Here is a 15,074-nt window from a genome sequence, read left to right on the forward strand (position 1 = left end):
ACTTACTGTGGTTGTTATCTTGTTTTGTTTTTAGCCCTGAAGAAGGCTAGAAACTCTACCCGAAACGTCGGCACATTAAAATAAGTTAATCGTACTTATTTGTGTTTTTCATTGACCGCACCCTCAACCATCTTCTCCTCATTTATCATCCACGGTCAACTATCTCTCATAATTATAATTTATAAATACATATTTTTTTAAATATTTGACAATTTATTAGCACATATTTATGTACATATTTCAGATTTTTAAGCACATAAAAATCCTATCCCTAATCATAACATAATGTAGCTAGGCCGCCGCCGGACTGAAGCTGTAAAGACTTCGCCTGGAACCTACCAGAAAGTAAAAACGTCTTTTTAGTGCTACCAATGGGTAATTTCTCTATACGCCTATATCACTCCATAATAACTTACATTAAATTTCCTAAATGTATATTGTAATTATATACAGTTGTAAATTTCAATAAAGATAAAAAGAAAACTGATAGTTCAATAAATTAATTTTCTTTCAGTTTCGATTAAATTACTTAGAGTCTACTCATAATAACCCAACCATCACATTCTAAAGAGAGGTAGTGGCTGTCCTTGAATACAATAGCAGTAATTATTATTATTAACCTTTACTCATAGCTACTGTTAACATTTTAACTACCGATTGAAATTAACAGTTTAGAACGTCTATTATCCATGCTACGTTATAAACAATTGTAACGCTATTAATATCGGTTACTAGTTTACACCAGCGTCATGTTTTGTTCTGCTCTTTAATTCATTCTAAACAGAAGCTATATAATACTGTTCCGTATATGGCCATGTAATATTATCATTGTTCAAAGTCAATTCAAAACGCACAGTACGGTATTTTACCTTTTTTTGGGGGGAGGGGGTCTTATAGCCCTTATTTCATAATAACCCTGATTTTTTAAATTTTTATTTTGTCTCAAACTAGGTTTTTTTTCGTAATCTCCTTAATTATTAAATTTATACAATACATACATACAAATGCATAATACAAATTAGAGCCACACCAAGTTAGAGGATGCAATTAGAGTTCTTCCGTCCCTGTTTTTCCACCACGAATCTTTGAGGCAGGCACCCCTTTTTGCCTTTATGAAAGGACATGACAATAGCGCCAGTCTTAGATGGGTTTACCCTAATGCCATCTAAGACTGGCGTTATTGTCAGGCTTTCTTGAATGCACCTACGATGGTGGCAGAAGCTTTCTGTGCAAGGGTGAGAGCCCGTTTAGGCCTGACACTATAGGCATAGACTCCAATATCATCCGCATAGGCTGCAACCACTGCCTGCAAAAACTCCTGGGACAGAGGGACACCTCAGTGAAGGTGATGAAGAGCAAGGGTCCCAGTACTGAGCCTTGTGGTACTCCGCAGGTGGTGAAGGCTGGAAGCGAGAGTTCTTCACCAACCCGTGCGACGAAGGACCTCCCACTGAGGTAGCTACTGATTAGGCGGTATAGGGCGGCGGGGAACTTGAACTTTCCCAGTCGACGGAGTAGAAGCAGATGTGATAACTAACTCAAACTGGGTATAATCACTTATGAAATATTTACTTAGAACGAGAAGAGGAGAATTAAAATTAGGTTTAATCGAGCAATATTTAAAAATCGCCTGAAATTGAAAAACGGTGTGAAACCCTCCACTCTCGCCCTCTGCGATCGACTTACTTATTTGACTTCTCAAACAGACAATTATAGCGAGTAGGTCGGTCGATGTACGACTCTCAATCTCAAAAGAGGCGATAATAACACGGAAAAAAGGCAATCCTTCCCGGTTGGACCCGCCCCACTAAGACCTCCAGGAAGCAATGGTCCCATATCACTCTTGAAATATTTGCTTAAAACGGGAAGAGGAGAATTAAGATTAAGATTAGGTTTAATCAAGCAATATTTAAAAAGCGCCTGAAATTGAAAAACGGCGTGAATTTTGTGCAAAAAAGCAAGCCAGAATTATTGCTTTGGCATGACGGCATTTCGACATAAACGCTAAGCTTATCTACTCAGTACGAACGTCATTTCACGTTATTTCGTTTTTCTTTGTTATTTAAGTACTTATCTGCTATAAATTATAATCTTTATTGTGTTTTGTGCAGTGTCTAATTGCAAAAATACTGCTATGAAAATTCCACAAAAATTGCTTATACAGGTGCCAAAGATATCAAAACGAGAAACATTTAGTTAAAAGAAGGGATCCAGAATTATTATCGAATCTAAGAAATAGAAATAATTTCGGTGAAGATCATTTCGATATAAATATAATGCAAGATAGAAATAGTATTGTATATATTATTTGATCATTATGTTATTTTATTTATTTCTCATACAGATAGTCTGATTACGTTCATCTTGTATGTTCTTTAGTTTGTATATATTTTAAGAGAGTTTTTTTTTATTTTATTTTATTTCATTCTTTTTTATTATTATTATTTTTTTTTTTACTTATTTATTTTTTTTTTATTATTTTAGTATGTATAAGATCATTCATCAATATTACCCATTCCCCACAACTGTGTGGCAGATTGTAATATCTATCAATAAATAAATCTATCAATTTTAGATATAAAAAAAAGAAATAGTAACTTCATTAGAGGTTTTATTTATTCCGAAAGACTAATTGAAGTAACTAAAAACGTAATAGTGTTGAAACGAATTAGAGAATTATGTTGGATACAAAATAATGGGTTCAGTTACAAAAATAAGTATAAAATAAGGCTTCAGTATATGACAAATGTATACTTTGATTGAATAGGTTCAACATAATTTGAAAGACAGTTTAATTGGGACAGGGGGTGCGAGGTAAGGCCCAACTCCAAGGACCCGAGTTCGAATCCGCCTGGGCAGAAAATTATTTTCTGTTACACTGTAGCCGTGAGTCAACTCTAGTGGGTTCTGGAGCCCCACCCAGCCTCCTGAATTGGCTACCCCTAATTGGGTAAAAACTGAGGGTCGAGCGTGATTCTGACCAAAACACCTCCTTGCACAACCGATGGTTTAGTAACAACAGTCTTCCCTTACAAAGTACTGAACCCCTAATCCTTCATAGTTTGCAGCGGTACAGAATGAATTTAATTTTTATTTGGGACATCATCATCACTTTTATAAGGTAATTGTGGCATTCTCTATAACCGGTGGCACGGCTCTTGTCTTGGACCCGATGGAGAGATTTGAGAATAATGACTTCGATCAGGTGGGTGGAGTGGAAAGGGAAAAGAAGGAAATATATGAGCAATGCATCTCTTTCCTTAAGGAAATATTCCGGGAGACCTTCGGAGAGAGAGAGTTCACCGTGAGAGGCGTCTGGTTTGGATCTCGCGGAACAATACCAGAAGGAGCTTCTTAGAAGGCCTAGGTGTTAGCATTGAGGATATTGCGATCTTAGCAGAAAATATTATTTTGGACTCTCTGGGAATCATACATCATCATTTGCATGGGAAGTAGCTGTGAGATTATTAATTTTGTTTTTTTAATTTTTGGACCTGTCGAATTGTATTTAAACTTATTTATTCATTAAATTATTCCTTTTAACTTACTTATTCATTTAAGTATTTCTTTTAACTAACTTTTTTTTTTTTAATCTATATATTAGTTTGTTTTTTTAATTCATTTATTTATTATGTTTGTGTTTAAACTGATCTACTGCTGCAACTATCATGTCTTTGGTTTGATTTCACATTTCTATCTAATGATAAATTCGTTTAATTTGTTAAACGGATCGGATGTGGCCAGCAGATCATTGGAAATGGTCTGAGAGAGTGAATTAGGGAAAATAAATTTGTCATTTAAATGAAATAAAATTGTCAAATGGAATGAAATTGTTAAATACAAAAAAAAAAAATTAAATATTTGTATTTAGTGTCGATTTGTAGACGACTATCGATTGTAAAAGGAAAACATAAGACAACAATTTTTTGTTATATCATATAAATATATGTATTGTAGATATGTCTGATCATGGATTGATTGGTATGTTGTGTACTGTGGCAAGCAAATGTATTTGGGAAGCATGGCTAAACAAAATATTATTTTGTTTCTCTGTCTATTAAATTCATTAAAGCTTTTTAATTAAAAAAATTACTACACTTAACAATCTGTCATAATTTCATACATTATTATATTGCTGTGTGATCTATTTTTTAAAAATAATTTCCTGTTCGTTTATCCTTTCTAGGTCTTATAATATTTGAGGATCACTTTTCTTCTGAACAGGAACCCAAAACAGGGAACATAAGACTAAACCAAGCATGTATGTGTAACCAAGCCCCTGCAGAAGTACATATGCAGTGTAGTAACGCTACCTATGAGCGAACTGATGAACCAGCATCTCAACCTTTTCCCGCAAGAGAGCACCACTCATGTCTGTTCAAGTGTTGCGTAATGTTTATTTAGTGATAGATAGAAAGTACAAAAGCCCAAGAGAAGAAAAAAGGCAGTTATTTCTCTCCATTTTTTTATTACTTTAATGAAAACTGTTCATAATTCCTAGTCGAAATTGATTAATCTGCCAAGTATAGGTAAAGGGAATAAAAAATGGAGGCTGTTTCAAAACGTTAAAAAAAATTAATTTTTCCTTCGGAGCCCTATATCTATACATATCTATAACCCTATATCTTAAAAACTACCGATAACACTAGAAAATCTAAGAGAACATTATTTAAAGAAGAGTAAATTTGCTGAAATATTAGCCCTAAAAGAGCTATTTACATCCAATAGTTCTCGAGATATAGCTTTTTAAAAAGCAAAATTTCATAAAAATTTACTTTAAGATTAGAAGTTAGTGAATTTATTTCGAGAAAACTATACCTCGGAAACTAGGTAACGTATAGATGTCTATAAGCACTCAAATTAAAGCTAAATAATTGTACTAAAAAGTAGTTTACGACCTTTATCTTCGTAGGAATAGTAGTTTACATGATATTTGCTTAAATAAATTGACTTATAGTTGTTCGGACAATAAGTTTGATTTAAGAAAAACTTTATTTCAGAAACCATAAAACGTACATAAGTTTGTCAGCACTCAAAATAAAGGAAATATAAAGTATTTTATATATATAGTTTTTATGATATTCGCATATGAATATAAATTGTACACATGAGAATTAGTCCGAACAACTTTTAAGTGTTGGCAGACATTTGTGCGTCTTATGTTTCTAGAGATATATTTTTTCAAAAATCCAACATTTTATACGAACAACTAGAAATTAACATTTTGTGAGTTTATTTTGTCAAATATCATAAAAACTACTACTCCTACAAAGATAAACATAATTAACTATTTTGTAGTAAATTTAACTAGCTTTAATTTGAGTGTAGGCAGACTGTACGTCCAATGGTTTCTGAAATGAAGTTTTTCATAAATCAAACTTATTGTCCGAACAACTATAAATCAATTTATTTTAGTAAATATGAAAACTACTGATCCTACGAAGATAAACTTCATAAACTACTTTATAGTCCATTAAACTAGCTTTAATTTGAGTGCTAATAGAGTTCTGTATGTCGAATGTTTTTCGAAATATAGATTTTTCAAAATAAATTCACTAACTACTGATTTTTCAGCACATCCCATACAACATTTTTATGAAATGTTGCTATTAAAAGCTATATTTCGAAATCTATTTAACGTAAATAACTCTATTAGGGCTCAAATTTACTCTACTTTAAATTTTGTTATCCTGTGTTGAAGGTAGCTCCGAATGAAAAATATATATATTTTTAACGTTTTTAAACAGTCACCATTTTTATTCCCCCTACCTATACATGGTAGACTCATCAATTTCGACTAGTAATAATACATAGTTTTATTCATTAAAGTAATTAAAAATTGGGGTGAGATAACTGACTTTTTTTCTTTCTGGCTCTTGCTCACTTCACCAAAATAAAATAGGCGATAAGTTCGCCCACGAAGGAGATAATGTTTTTTATCTAAAGCGTTAATTTTCCTTGTAGGAAATGGAAGTCTTTTAATCAACCTCACTACAGAACAGAGTAACTACTTTTCGACCTACTTTTACATATTCTCCAAGCTTATTACACATTCAACAGAAAATAATAGGCATCTACTAAATACTCAATATTATGGGATACCTCTTTGGTAACATTTGCATCAAACCTCTATGGTCATTAAGCTTTATCATCATTACTGCAGACTCGGCAGTGCTTCGCAAATGAAGATCGATTAATTGAATACAATCGAAAGTTTTATTTAAATTAATTTATTTATATATAATCTTTGGTATCTAAGTTAAGTCTCAATACTCTTTATTATATCATCAACAGTTCAACGTTTCGGCCATCCTTAAGGACAATCTTATTTATAAATTCACACCTAACACGTATGTAGGCTATTCTGCCCAGATCATTATTAAGTCAAATCACCCTATTTTGTCACAATTTCAATAATTTTTAAAACTTTTAAACTTAATGATCTTTTTACTGGAAGAGTCTTATGGAATTAAACTGGATTTAGTGAATGACAGAATTCTTCCTTATTAAAATACAATAATTTATTTCATATCATCAGCAACGTTTCGGGAGATTTCCCCCATCTCCAGGCTGTTAAAAAAAACAAATTCAACAAACCATAAACATGCGCTTACAACAACTCTAATATACCATATACACTCAAGAACTATTTATAAACTACTTACTTGATAACAAATACCTATATATAACATATAATTTTCTCCTTTATTGTCATTCTTGCTAATATATAATAATATTAATGTCATTTAATGAATAAAAGTTGTTACTAGTCATACATTTTAGGAGGATAATTACCTTCCTGAAGGTTATCTTCCTTTATGATAACAACCATATAGATTATAAAATAATTTTCTCCTACCTTCATTACCACAAAGATGAACAATGAAAGCTAAAATTAACAATTATTTTTCTATTCCTACTATTCTTGACTATATCTAAAATTTCTTGATTATTAAAATCAAACTGATGTTTATATTTAATACTATGTTGTGCCAATGCTGTAGTTTTGATATTTTTACAATTGATCTTATGTTGATGAATTCTTGTTTTTAATTTTTTAGATGTTTTAGCTATGTATAAACCTTCACAATTCTAGCAATATACTTTATAAACAACATTTAATTTATCTTTAAAGTCTACTTTGTCTTTCATATTATCCAGATAACTACCCAATTTATTATTATTATATAATCCAAACTTCAAATTATGTTCATATTCCATAAATTTCTTTTTGATTTTATCTGTTAATCCTGGAATATAGTTTAATTTAAAGTAATGACAATCATTTAACCTAACATTTTCTTTTTCCATTCTATTCTGTAAGCTATCATTATTTGTTTTATCATTTTGTATATTTTTATTTTTATAAAAATCCGTGATTATGCTTTGATTAAGTTTTTTAGCAGCCTGAAGATGGGGTAAATCTCCCGAAACGTTACTGATGATATGAAATAAATTATTGTATTTTAATACGGAAGAATTGTGTCATTCACTAAATCCAGTTTAAAACTTTTAATGTCAGATCAACGTAACACTATCAACTATCATATAAACTAATATAAATATGGGTGATTTGACTTGTAATTAATGATCTAGCCTGCCAAACGTTTGTAAATAATTAGATGTGAGGTGTAAATTTATATTTAAGATTTCCTAGAGGATGGCCGAAACGTCATTTAAAGAAATAATTAAGATTCTTGGATACAATTTTTTTTTTTTTAAAACAAATATGATATCGATATTACCACCGATTTTTAAGACATGATTTCAGATTAACATTAATCTGTTGCTGATCAATCGTTTTTAAGTTTACCGATCTGCAATAAAGAGTAAGTTGATTTAGAATAATTTCAACATGGTCCATTAACTAGGGTATAATGGTTATAAATTAATCGATAACTGAGATTGCTTAAACTATCGAAAAACGCAGGCCATTTTAGCTGGCATCAGACAATCCAGTAATATAGTAAGAACAGGTGTAGAATATTATGTTTACTGATAATAATCAGTAGTGAGATAATTCAATTTACAGTACTTACTTTCTCAGATCAACCCTCAAATAACTAGTTTGATTTGGATTTATATCAAAGTATAAAATAGAGTTCAAATTTAGATTCAGATAGCACATTACAATAATTGATACAAACAGCTGTGAAGAAAACATAGATCCATCTCTACGCGTAGTCAATCAAGTGAGTCTCTCCTAATATTTTAATTTACCTTACCTCTCTTCTTACTCTAATTTGTAGGAATAAGAAATTTAAACCAGTAAACGCAAGTTTAATTAATACTTAAATGATCGCATGTATATTAAACCAACAATATAACTAAGTGGGAGGTAACTATAAAGGTATAAACTATAATGCCTGGATGGATTAGTACAAGAGCCCAAGAGGAGAAAAAAGGCAGTTATCTCACCCCAATTTTTGATTACTTTAATGAAAACTACGTATAACTAATAGTCAAAATTGAAGAATCTGCCAAGTATAGATAGGGGGAATAAAAAGTAGCGGCTGTTTGAAAGTGATAAAAAAATTTAGTATTTCATTCGGAGCTCTATATCTTAAAAAGTAGGTACAACACAAGAAAACCTAAGAGAACGTCGTTTAAAGATGAGCAAATTTGCTAAAATATGAGCCCTAAAAGAGTTATTTACGTTAAATAGTTCTCGAGATATAGCTTTTTAAAAAAGCAACATTTCATAAAAATGTTGTATGGGATGTACTGAAAGATCAGTAGTAAGTGAATTTATTTTGAAAAATCTTTATTTCAAAAAACATTCGACATACAGAACTCTATTAGCACTCAAATTAAAGCTAGTTTAATGGACTATAAAGTAGTTTATGAAGTTTATCTTCATAGGATTAGTAGTTTTCATATTTACTAAAATAAATTGATTTATAGTTATTCGGACTAATTCTCATGTGCAAAATTTATATTCAAATGGGAATATAATAAAAACGGCTAGTGAATTTACATTTTATGACATTTATCTTCGTAGCGGTAGTAGTTTTTATGAATATAAATTTGGCAAATGAAAATTTGTCGGAACAACTATAAATCAATTTATTTTAGCAAATATCATGAAAACTACTATTCCTACGAAGGTAAAGGTTATAAACTTCTTTATAGTCCGTTAAACTAGCTTTAATTTGAGTCATAATAGACATCTCTACGTCACATAGTTCCTGAGATATAGATTTCTCAAAATAAATTAGCTAAATACTAATCTTTCAGTAGATTTTTAAGAAATATTGATAAGTTCATATAATCATTCATAACTTATCTACATGACATCCAATTCTACGATAATACAACTGTTATAAAGCAGAATGTTTGCTCTCTTAACCTACACTAATATCATTTAGATTTAATACTATTATAAGGATTAAATATTGGTTTCAAATAAAGAATAACTTTTTAATCGTTTTATTTTATATCTCCGGTTCTTATTTGTTTAGTCAGACCCGATTTGTACTCTTTGGTGCAGTTTATATAGCCCTAAACCACTGCCAAGTTTTGTGAAGATTAGTTGATTCTTTTTTTTTTTTTTTATTTCTTTTACTATATATTTTTATTATGTAAAAGTGGATCTATATGTTGTCCACTTGCCACAAATCGGAGGTTTGTACAAATGCTCGGTAAAGAAAGAGACCATCCACTTGTCAGTGTTATTCAGAGAGGCAAGCATGGTGGACGTACAAGTGGTTTCAGCCATTGCACTGTGATTTTTCTATTGTCTAATGATTTCTATTGTCTATAATAATTAATGTTTTTATTTTCTCTATCTTCTATGCGAATCAACACGAGGAGGCCCCTCACCTCCAGATTTTAAAAATAGTATCATTTAGAATGGATATTTCACAAGTAATAAATAAATATTACAGATAACCTTAAAATACCAAAGGTAGTAAAAGGTAATAGCCAACACGATTTATTCCTTTTTTCACAGTAAAGCATTCACTAATTACCTGTTTTTTTTTCTGTTTTAGAGGGATCGGAAAAAAAAATGGGATTATATTATTTTTATAACAAAAAAAAGAAAATTAAAGGAAATTAATTATAAATAAATAAGATTAAATATAAAACTTATTATAAAAAGTACCATTTTTTTTTTTTTTCCCGATTCCTTCAAAACAGAAAGAAACAATGAATTAGTGAGTGCATTGTGAAAAGAAAGGAAATAAATCGTTGTGTATTACCTTTTACTACTTTTAGTATTTTAAGGTTACCTGTAATGTTTATTGTTATTTATGAAATACCCATTCTAGATGGTACTATTTTAAATGGTATCTGGTGGCGTACGTACACTCTACTTGAGATTGAGAAGTTCTCAAAAAGTACCAACAAACACCTTTAACCTCTTAAACTCGGTAAACAAAGGAACCATCCAAGAACCTTGTAAACATACTAGTGTTTTTCAGAGAGGCTAACAGGACGTATACCATAACAGGTAATCATGATAACCATTTTTATGTTTAAACTTATTAAATTCAACAAGTAACCACAAACACCTTCAACATCCTAAGAGCTCTCAATTGCAACTATGGTAAGCGTGTATAGACACATAATATTATTTACCGCTATAAACTAAATAGATATAATGAGTAATTAATTAAATCATTAATTCCAATTTGTAAATAAATGAATATATAAATTTATATCAAGCTTTCAATTAATCTCTAAATCTTGCAATTGTGAAGCATTGCAGTGTACTATATTCCAACCTCACAAAATATATTTTCCTAGCGGTTTCAAGCTTGTTATATTTGGATTGTACCCAGAGATATGAAAAATTAGCTATAGATAAAAATACAGCTAAAGTTGCCATGGATACGACCCTTATTCATGAATGAACCATTGATAAATAAATATCGTATCCATGACAATATTAGCTGTTAGTTTCATCTGTAGTTAACTTTGGTCAACTATTTCATTCACTTGCCTGTTACCTTGTCCTTTATTCTCTTGCGTGTTATTCCTCCTGACCTTGTCTTTCTAATTAACCGAATTAATGCCAAAGATCCGAGGCACGGCATGGTGTGAAAAATAGTCAGTTTCCCCCTTATTATAATACTCCCCTCATATTCATAACATTGAGATTAAAAATAAGTAAAATACGATGAAACTATGAGATTTTTGGAAATTCGCTTTTTAGAATTAGTAGGGGTATTCATGCTTAAATAACTGAAGCTATGCAGTTTAACATGTTTAATGGAGAAATATTTCCATTTACTTAGGACTACATCTGGACAAACAACAGACATGAAATCCTCATACAAGACTGAAAAGACAGGAAACTGCACGTCGATTTCGATTATTACAGCACTTACTAGACAAACGGTCTAAACTTCCAACACATTACAAAAGAATGATCTACATGACTGTAATAAGGCCAATCTGGACATATGGAGTTGAGCTTTGGGGCTCCACTAAACCTTCGACTTCCTCTCGTATCCAATCCAAAATCCTTCTTAAAATCATCAATGCTCCTTACTTTATCACAAATAAAGACCTTAATTTTCCATATGTAACCGATCTAGCCCGAACCAGATATCAATCCTTCCATCATAAACTCCCGTACCACCCAAAGTCACTAGTTTCTAACCTTGCTTCCTCTGCCATTCCTCCGAGACACCTGAAATGAAGATGGCCACGAGATCTGCTAATGTAAAAACGTCATTAGAGTGCTACCAATGGGTAGTTTCTCTACACGGCTGTATCAGTCCATTATAAACTAAAATCAAATTTACTAGACCTATGTATATAAATCAACATAATTGTAAATAGCAATAAATAATTTTTTTTTAAATAATCTCATCCCCAACAGCATCGTCTTGGTTCACCTTGGCGCGATCAGGTTCTGTTATGCAGACGATGGCCTTGGTGTAGCGGATATTGTAGGTTAAGGACAATGCTAGAAGATGTACCAGTTACAAGAAATTTAAATAATTTTAAATTAATTCTCATGAATTAACTAGAGAACACGTGCTTAGTTATTGTACCTAGGTGAATACTCTGAATACAGCTGACAGCTCATAATGTACTCTTAACTATGTACTCCTATCAACAGTCATTCTTTCATTATACAATAATACCTCCCCTTACTATATATCTGATATATATAAACCAATTATGAAGAAGATGGTCAGGGTTGCGGTCAAAAAGAACATAAATAGTTAATAATTATTTATTTTCCGACGTTTTGCCCCACTATTATTTTTGTGCAACAATACTATTGTTTTATATTTTTAATTTGAGCGCTTCAGAAACTTTGAAAGTTTCTTAAGCGCTCAACTGTAACAGCCACCTGATGAAGCTCAAACAATGTAGGACGAAACGTCGGCTAGTGCTAACTATTTTTGTTTTCTTCTCACTGCACCCTTGACCATCTCCAAAATTATTTCATTTTTCTGTTTTCAGCGATAACAAAAATTATCCGGTTATCAAATGACTTTTTTTAAGAAGTTTTACAAGGTCACTTTTTTTCATATCAGTTATTATCAGAAGAGGAAAGTTATAGAGGAAGCCAGTGTGATAAACTTTATTACTCATATCATCTGCCATGTCGAGTCTTCTTGGAAACCCCCAGCTATATGAGCGCCATTACATCGACAATATGTATAGAATTACTTTTCCTCAAATATCGTAGCGACTTATTCAAAACAATGTTATTGAAAAACTTACATTAAATAATGATAATAATTACTTTTATTTTTAAGAAATACAAAAATAGTATCAGAGAAAAAGTACAGCAATACTTAGTTCGAAAATCGATTGAAAGAACTAAACAAAAAACTTTGGTAAGTTTACCAAAAGTGACAAATTAATAAAAAAGAAGCTCAGTTGTCAAGACACAGCCTTACCAATTTGATGTCTATTGGCGGTGCCGATTCGAATCCTGTCTGGTGCGTTAACTTTTTTCAGTGAGTGACGGTCCCACTAGATGAAAAGTTTAACCCCCAACCACGATTAGGCAGTATAGGACTCCAAGGAAGTCTTGGCCGAGAAATAAAAATAAGTTATATCAAATAATGCACATATACACGTATTTAAATGTAGAGTGGAGTAGCTCAGGGGTAAGGCACTGTGCCACTAACTCCAACTTGGAATCTGGCTGTGACTACAATTATTTATTCTGTTACCGGAGCCATGAGTCCAACCAGCTCCATAAAGTGGGTAACCTTAATAAGGGAAAAATCTGGCGGTCAAGCATGAATCTTACCAAATCAACTCCTTGCACAACCGTTGGTCTACCAACAGTACTGCCTTACAAAGTACGTTACTGTATCCCTGACCCTTCATGTGTAGTAGCCGTAAAGATTTATTATTTTTATTTATATGTATTGTAATTGGGAAAAAAATAATTATAAGATTGCTAAATTCTGAATTTTGAGCGAACTAATTACCAATTCATATACGTAGCTTTATATTAAAAATACGTAATTAAAAAGAAAATAAATAATATATATGTTTTTAAAATATCTTTATTGATATTTACAACTGCACATAATAATACATTAAGTAAATTTGCTGTAAGTTTATAACGGAGTGATACAGGCGTGTAGAGAAAGTACCCATTGGTAGCACTCTAATAACGTTTTTACATTAGAAGCTCTGGAGGCCATGTTCTTTTTAGGCGCCTCAGAGGATTGTCAGGAATGGATGAGGAAGCAAGTTTCGAAACTAGTGGGTTCGGGAGTTTATAACAAAATAATAATGAAATTAAAATTAAAATTTACCACAGTATTGAACGAATAACATTCGAAAAATAAAATTAAATAAGAACCCATTTTATTCCTAATAAATAAAAAATGATAAATAAAAAAATATATAAAAACAATTTTTCTTTTCTATGAAATATTCTTAATTGTTGAATATCGATTCTTATATACATAAATAAACACTTAGCTTTAAACAAAATAAAATAATAATTATATTATGAAGAATTTAAAATAATATACAATAAAATAATCTGATATAAGTCTGAAAAAGTTAAGATAAATTTAAAATAATACGAGACATGCCTTGCATATTTAATAATATGAATAATACCAGAATTTAGCAGGTGGGAGATTCATTCATAACCTCGTTATGAATGAGATACCTAAATACAGGTGACGAGAATGGAACAATCATGTCTTCACTACTGTGGTGGAAAAAAAATTTATTCAGATGACGAATTATTTTATAGAGCGGAGATACTTGCTAAAATCAAATTTGTATAAAAAAAAAATTATTGGTGTCTGAGTGGTGCTCAATGGAGTAATTCAGCTTTCCTTTTTACCCAGAGGTGCAGCCATCACATCCACATCGTACTATTTCTCAAGAATCATTATACGTAAAAATGTCTTCTAAAATTCAAATTAAAGCTAGTTTAATGTTCTATAATGTTTATTTAAAATAAATAATTTTATTCTATCCATTTTAATCTCAAAACCTTTTATTTTTCTTATAAGTCCGACGTTTCGGCCAATCCGGCCATCTTCAGGGATAATCTACTGCAAAACAGCTTTTATTACATGTATGATCCTACAAACATTTCAAAATACTTAACATTATTATTTATAATTTACCTTACCTTAATACAATTTGGAAATTGTATAATTTAAAAACTCTAAACTCCATGCAGGCTATTCTGCCCAGGTCAAAACATCAATTTCTACGAAACATTAGGTAAAAGATATTTTTTTGTTAATAAGTATATCCCACATATGTTTAATTACCTAATTAGTCAATATTCACTTTAAAAAAAATCAAAAACATTTATCACAGACAGTATTCCTTAAAAACTTTATCACAACAATGCTTGTAACCTTCCTCCACTCAGTTCAAGCATTTAAAATTATTTATTATAACTACACTTTTGTAAATTTTCCTCTTTATTTCATTAGTAAAATTCTTATCAAGGTTAATTATAATTATCCACATACAATTTATCCTATATTATTCATAAATTAATCTTACTTAATACCTCTGCATAGTGTTGGTTTAAATTTCTTATATCTGTTTTGAAATTCATTGTATAACCAATATTTTCAGATATGTAAATGGATTCAAGTATTTTCCTTTTG

General features: G+C 30.9%; 1 protein-coding gene across 3 annotated transcripts in view; it reads right to left on the bottom strand.

Annotated features, from left to right (window-relative positions):
* LOC106678494 (PTS-dependent dihydroxyacetone kinase 1, dihydroxyacetone-binding subunit DhaK) overlaps positions 1–8,179 on the bottom strand; it is a gene marked incomplete in the record, with an annotated part of 63,674 nt that extends 55,495 nt beyond the window's left edge. The window contains 1 exon segment of one of the 3 annotated variants that reach the window (XM_067052493.1): positions 8,040–8,179. 3 annotated transcript variants of the gene reach the window in all.
* Between the last annotated feature and the right edge of the window lie 6,895 nt (positions 8,180–15,074).

The sequence above is a fragment of the Halyomorpha halys genome, unplaced genomic scaffold (genome assembly GCF_000696795.3).
Source record: "Halyomorpha halys isolate HHAL.00 unplaced genomic scaffold, Hhal_1.1 Scaffold145.1, whole genome shotgun sequence".
Lineage (NCBI taxonomy): Eukaryota > Metazoa > Arthropoda > Insecta > Hemiptera > Pentatomidae > Halyomorpha > Halyomorpha halys.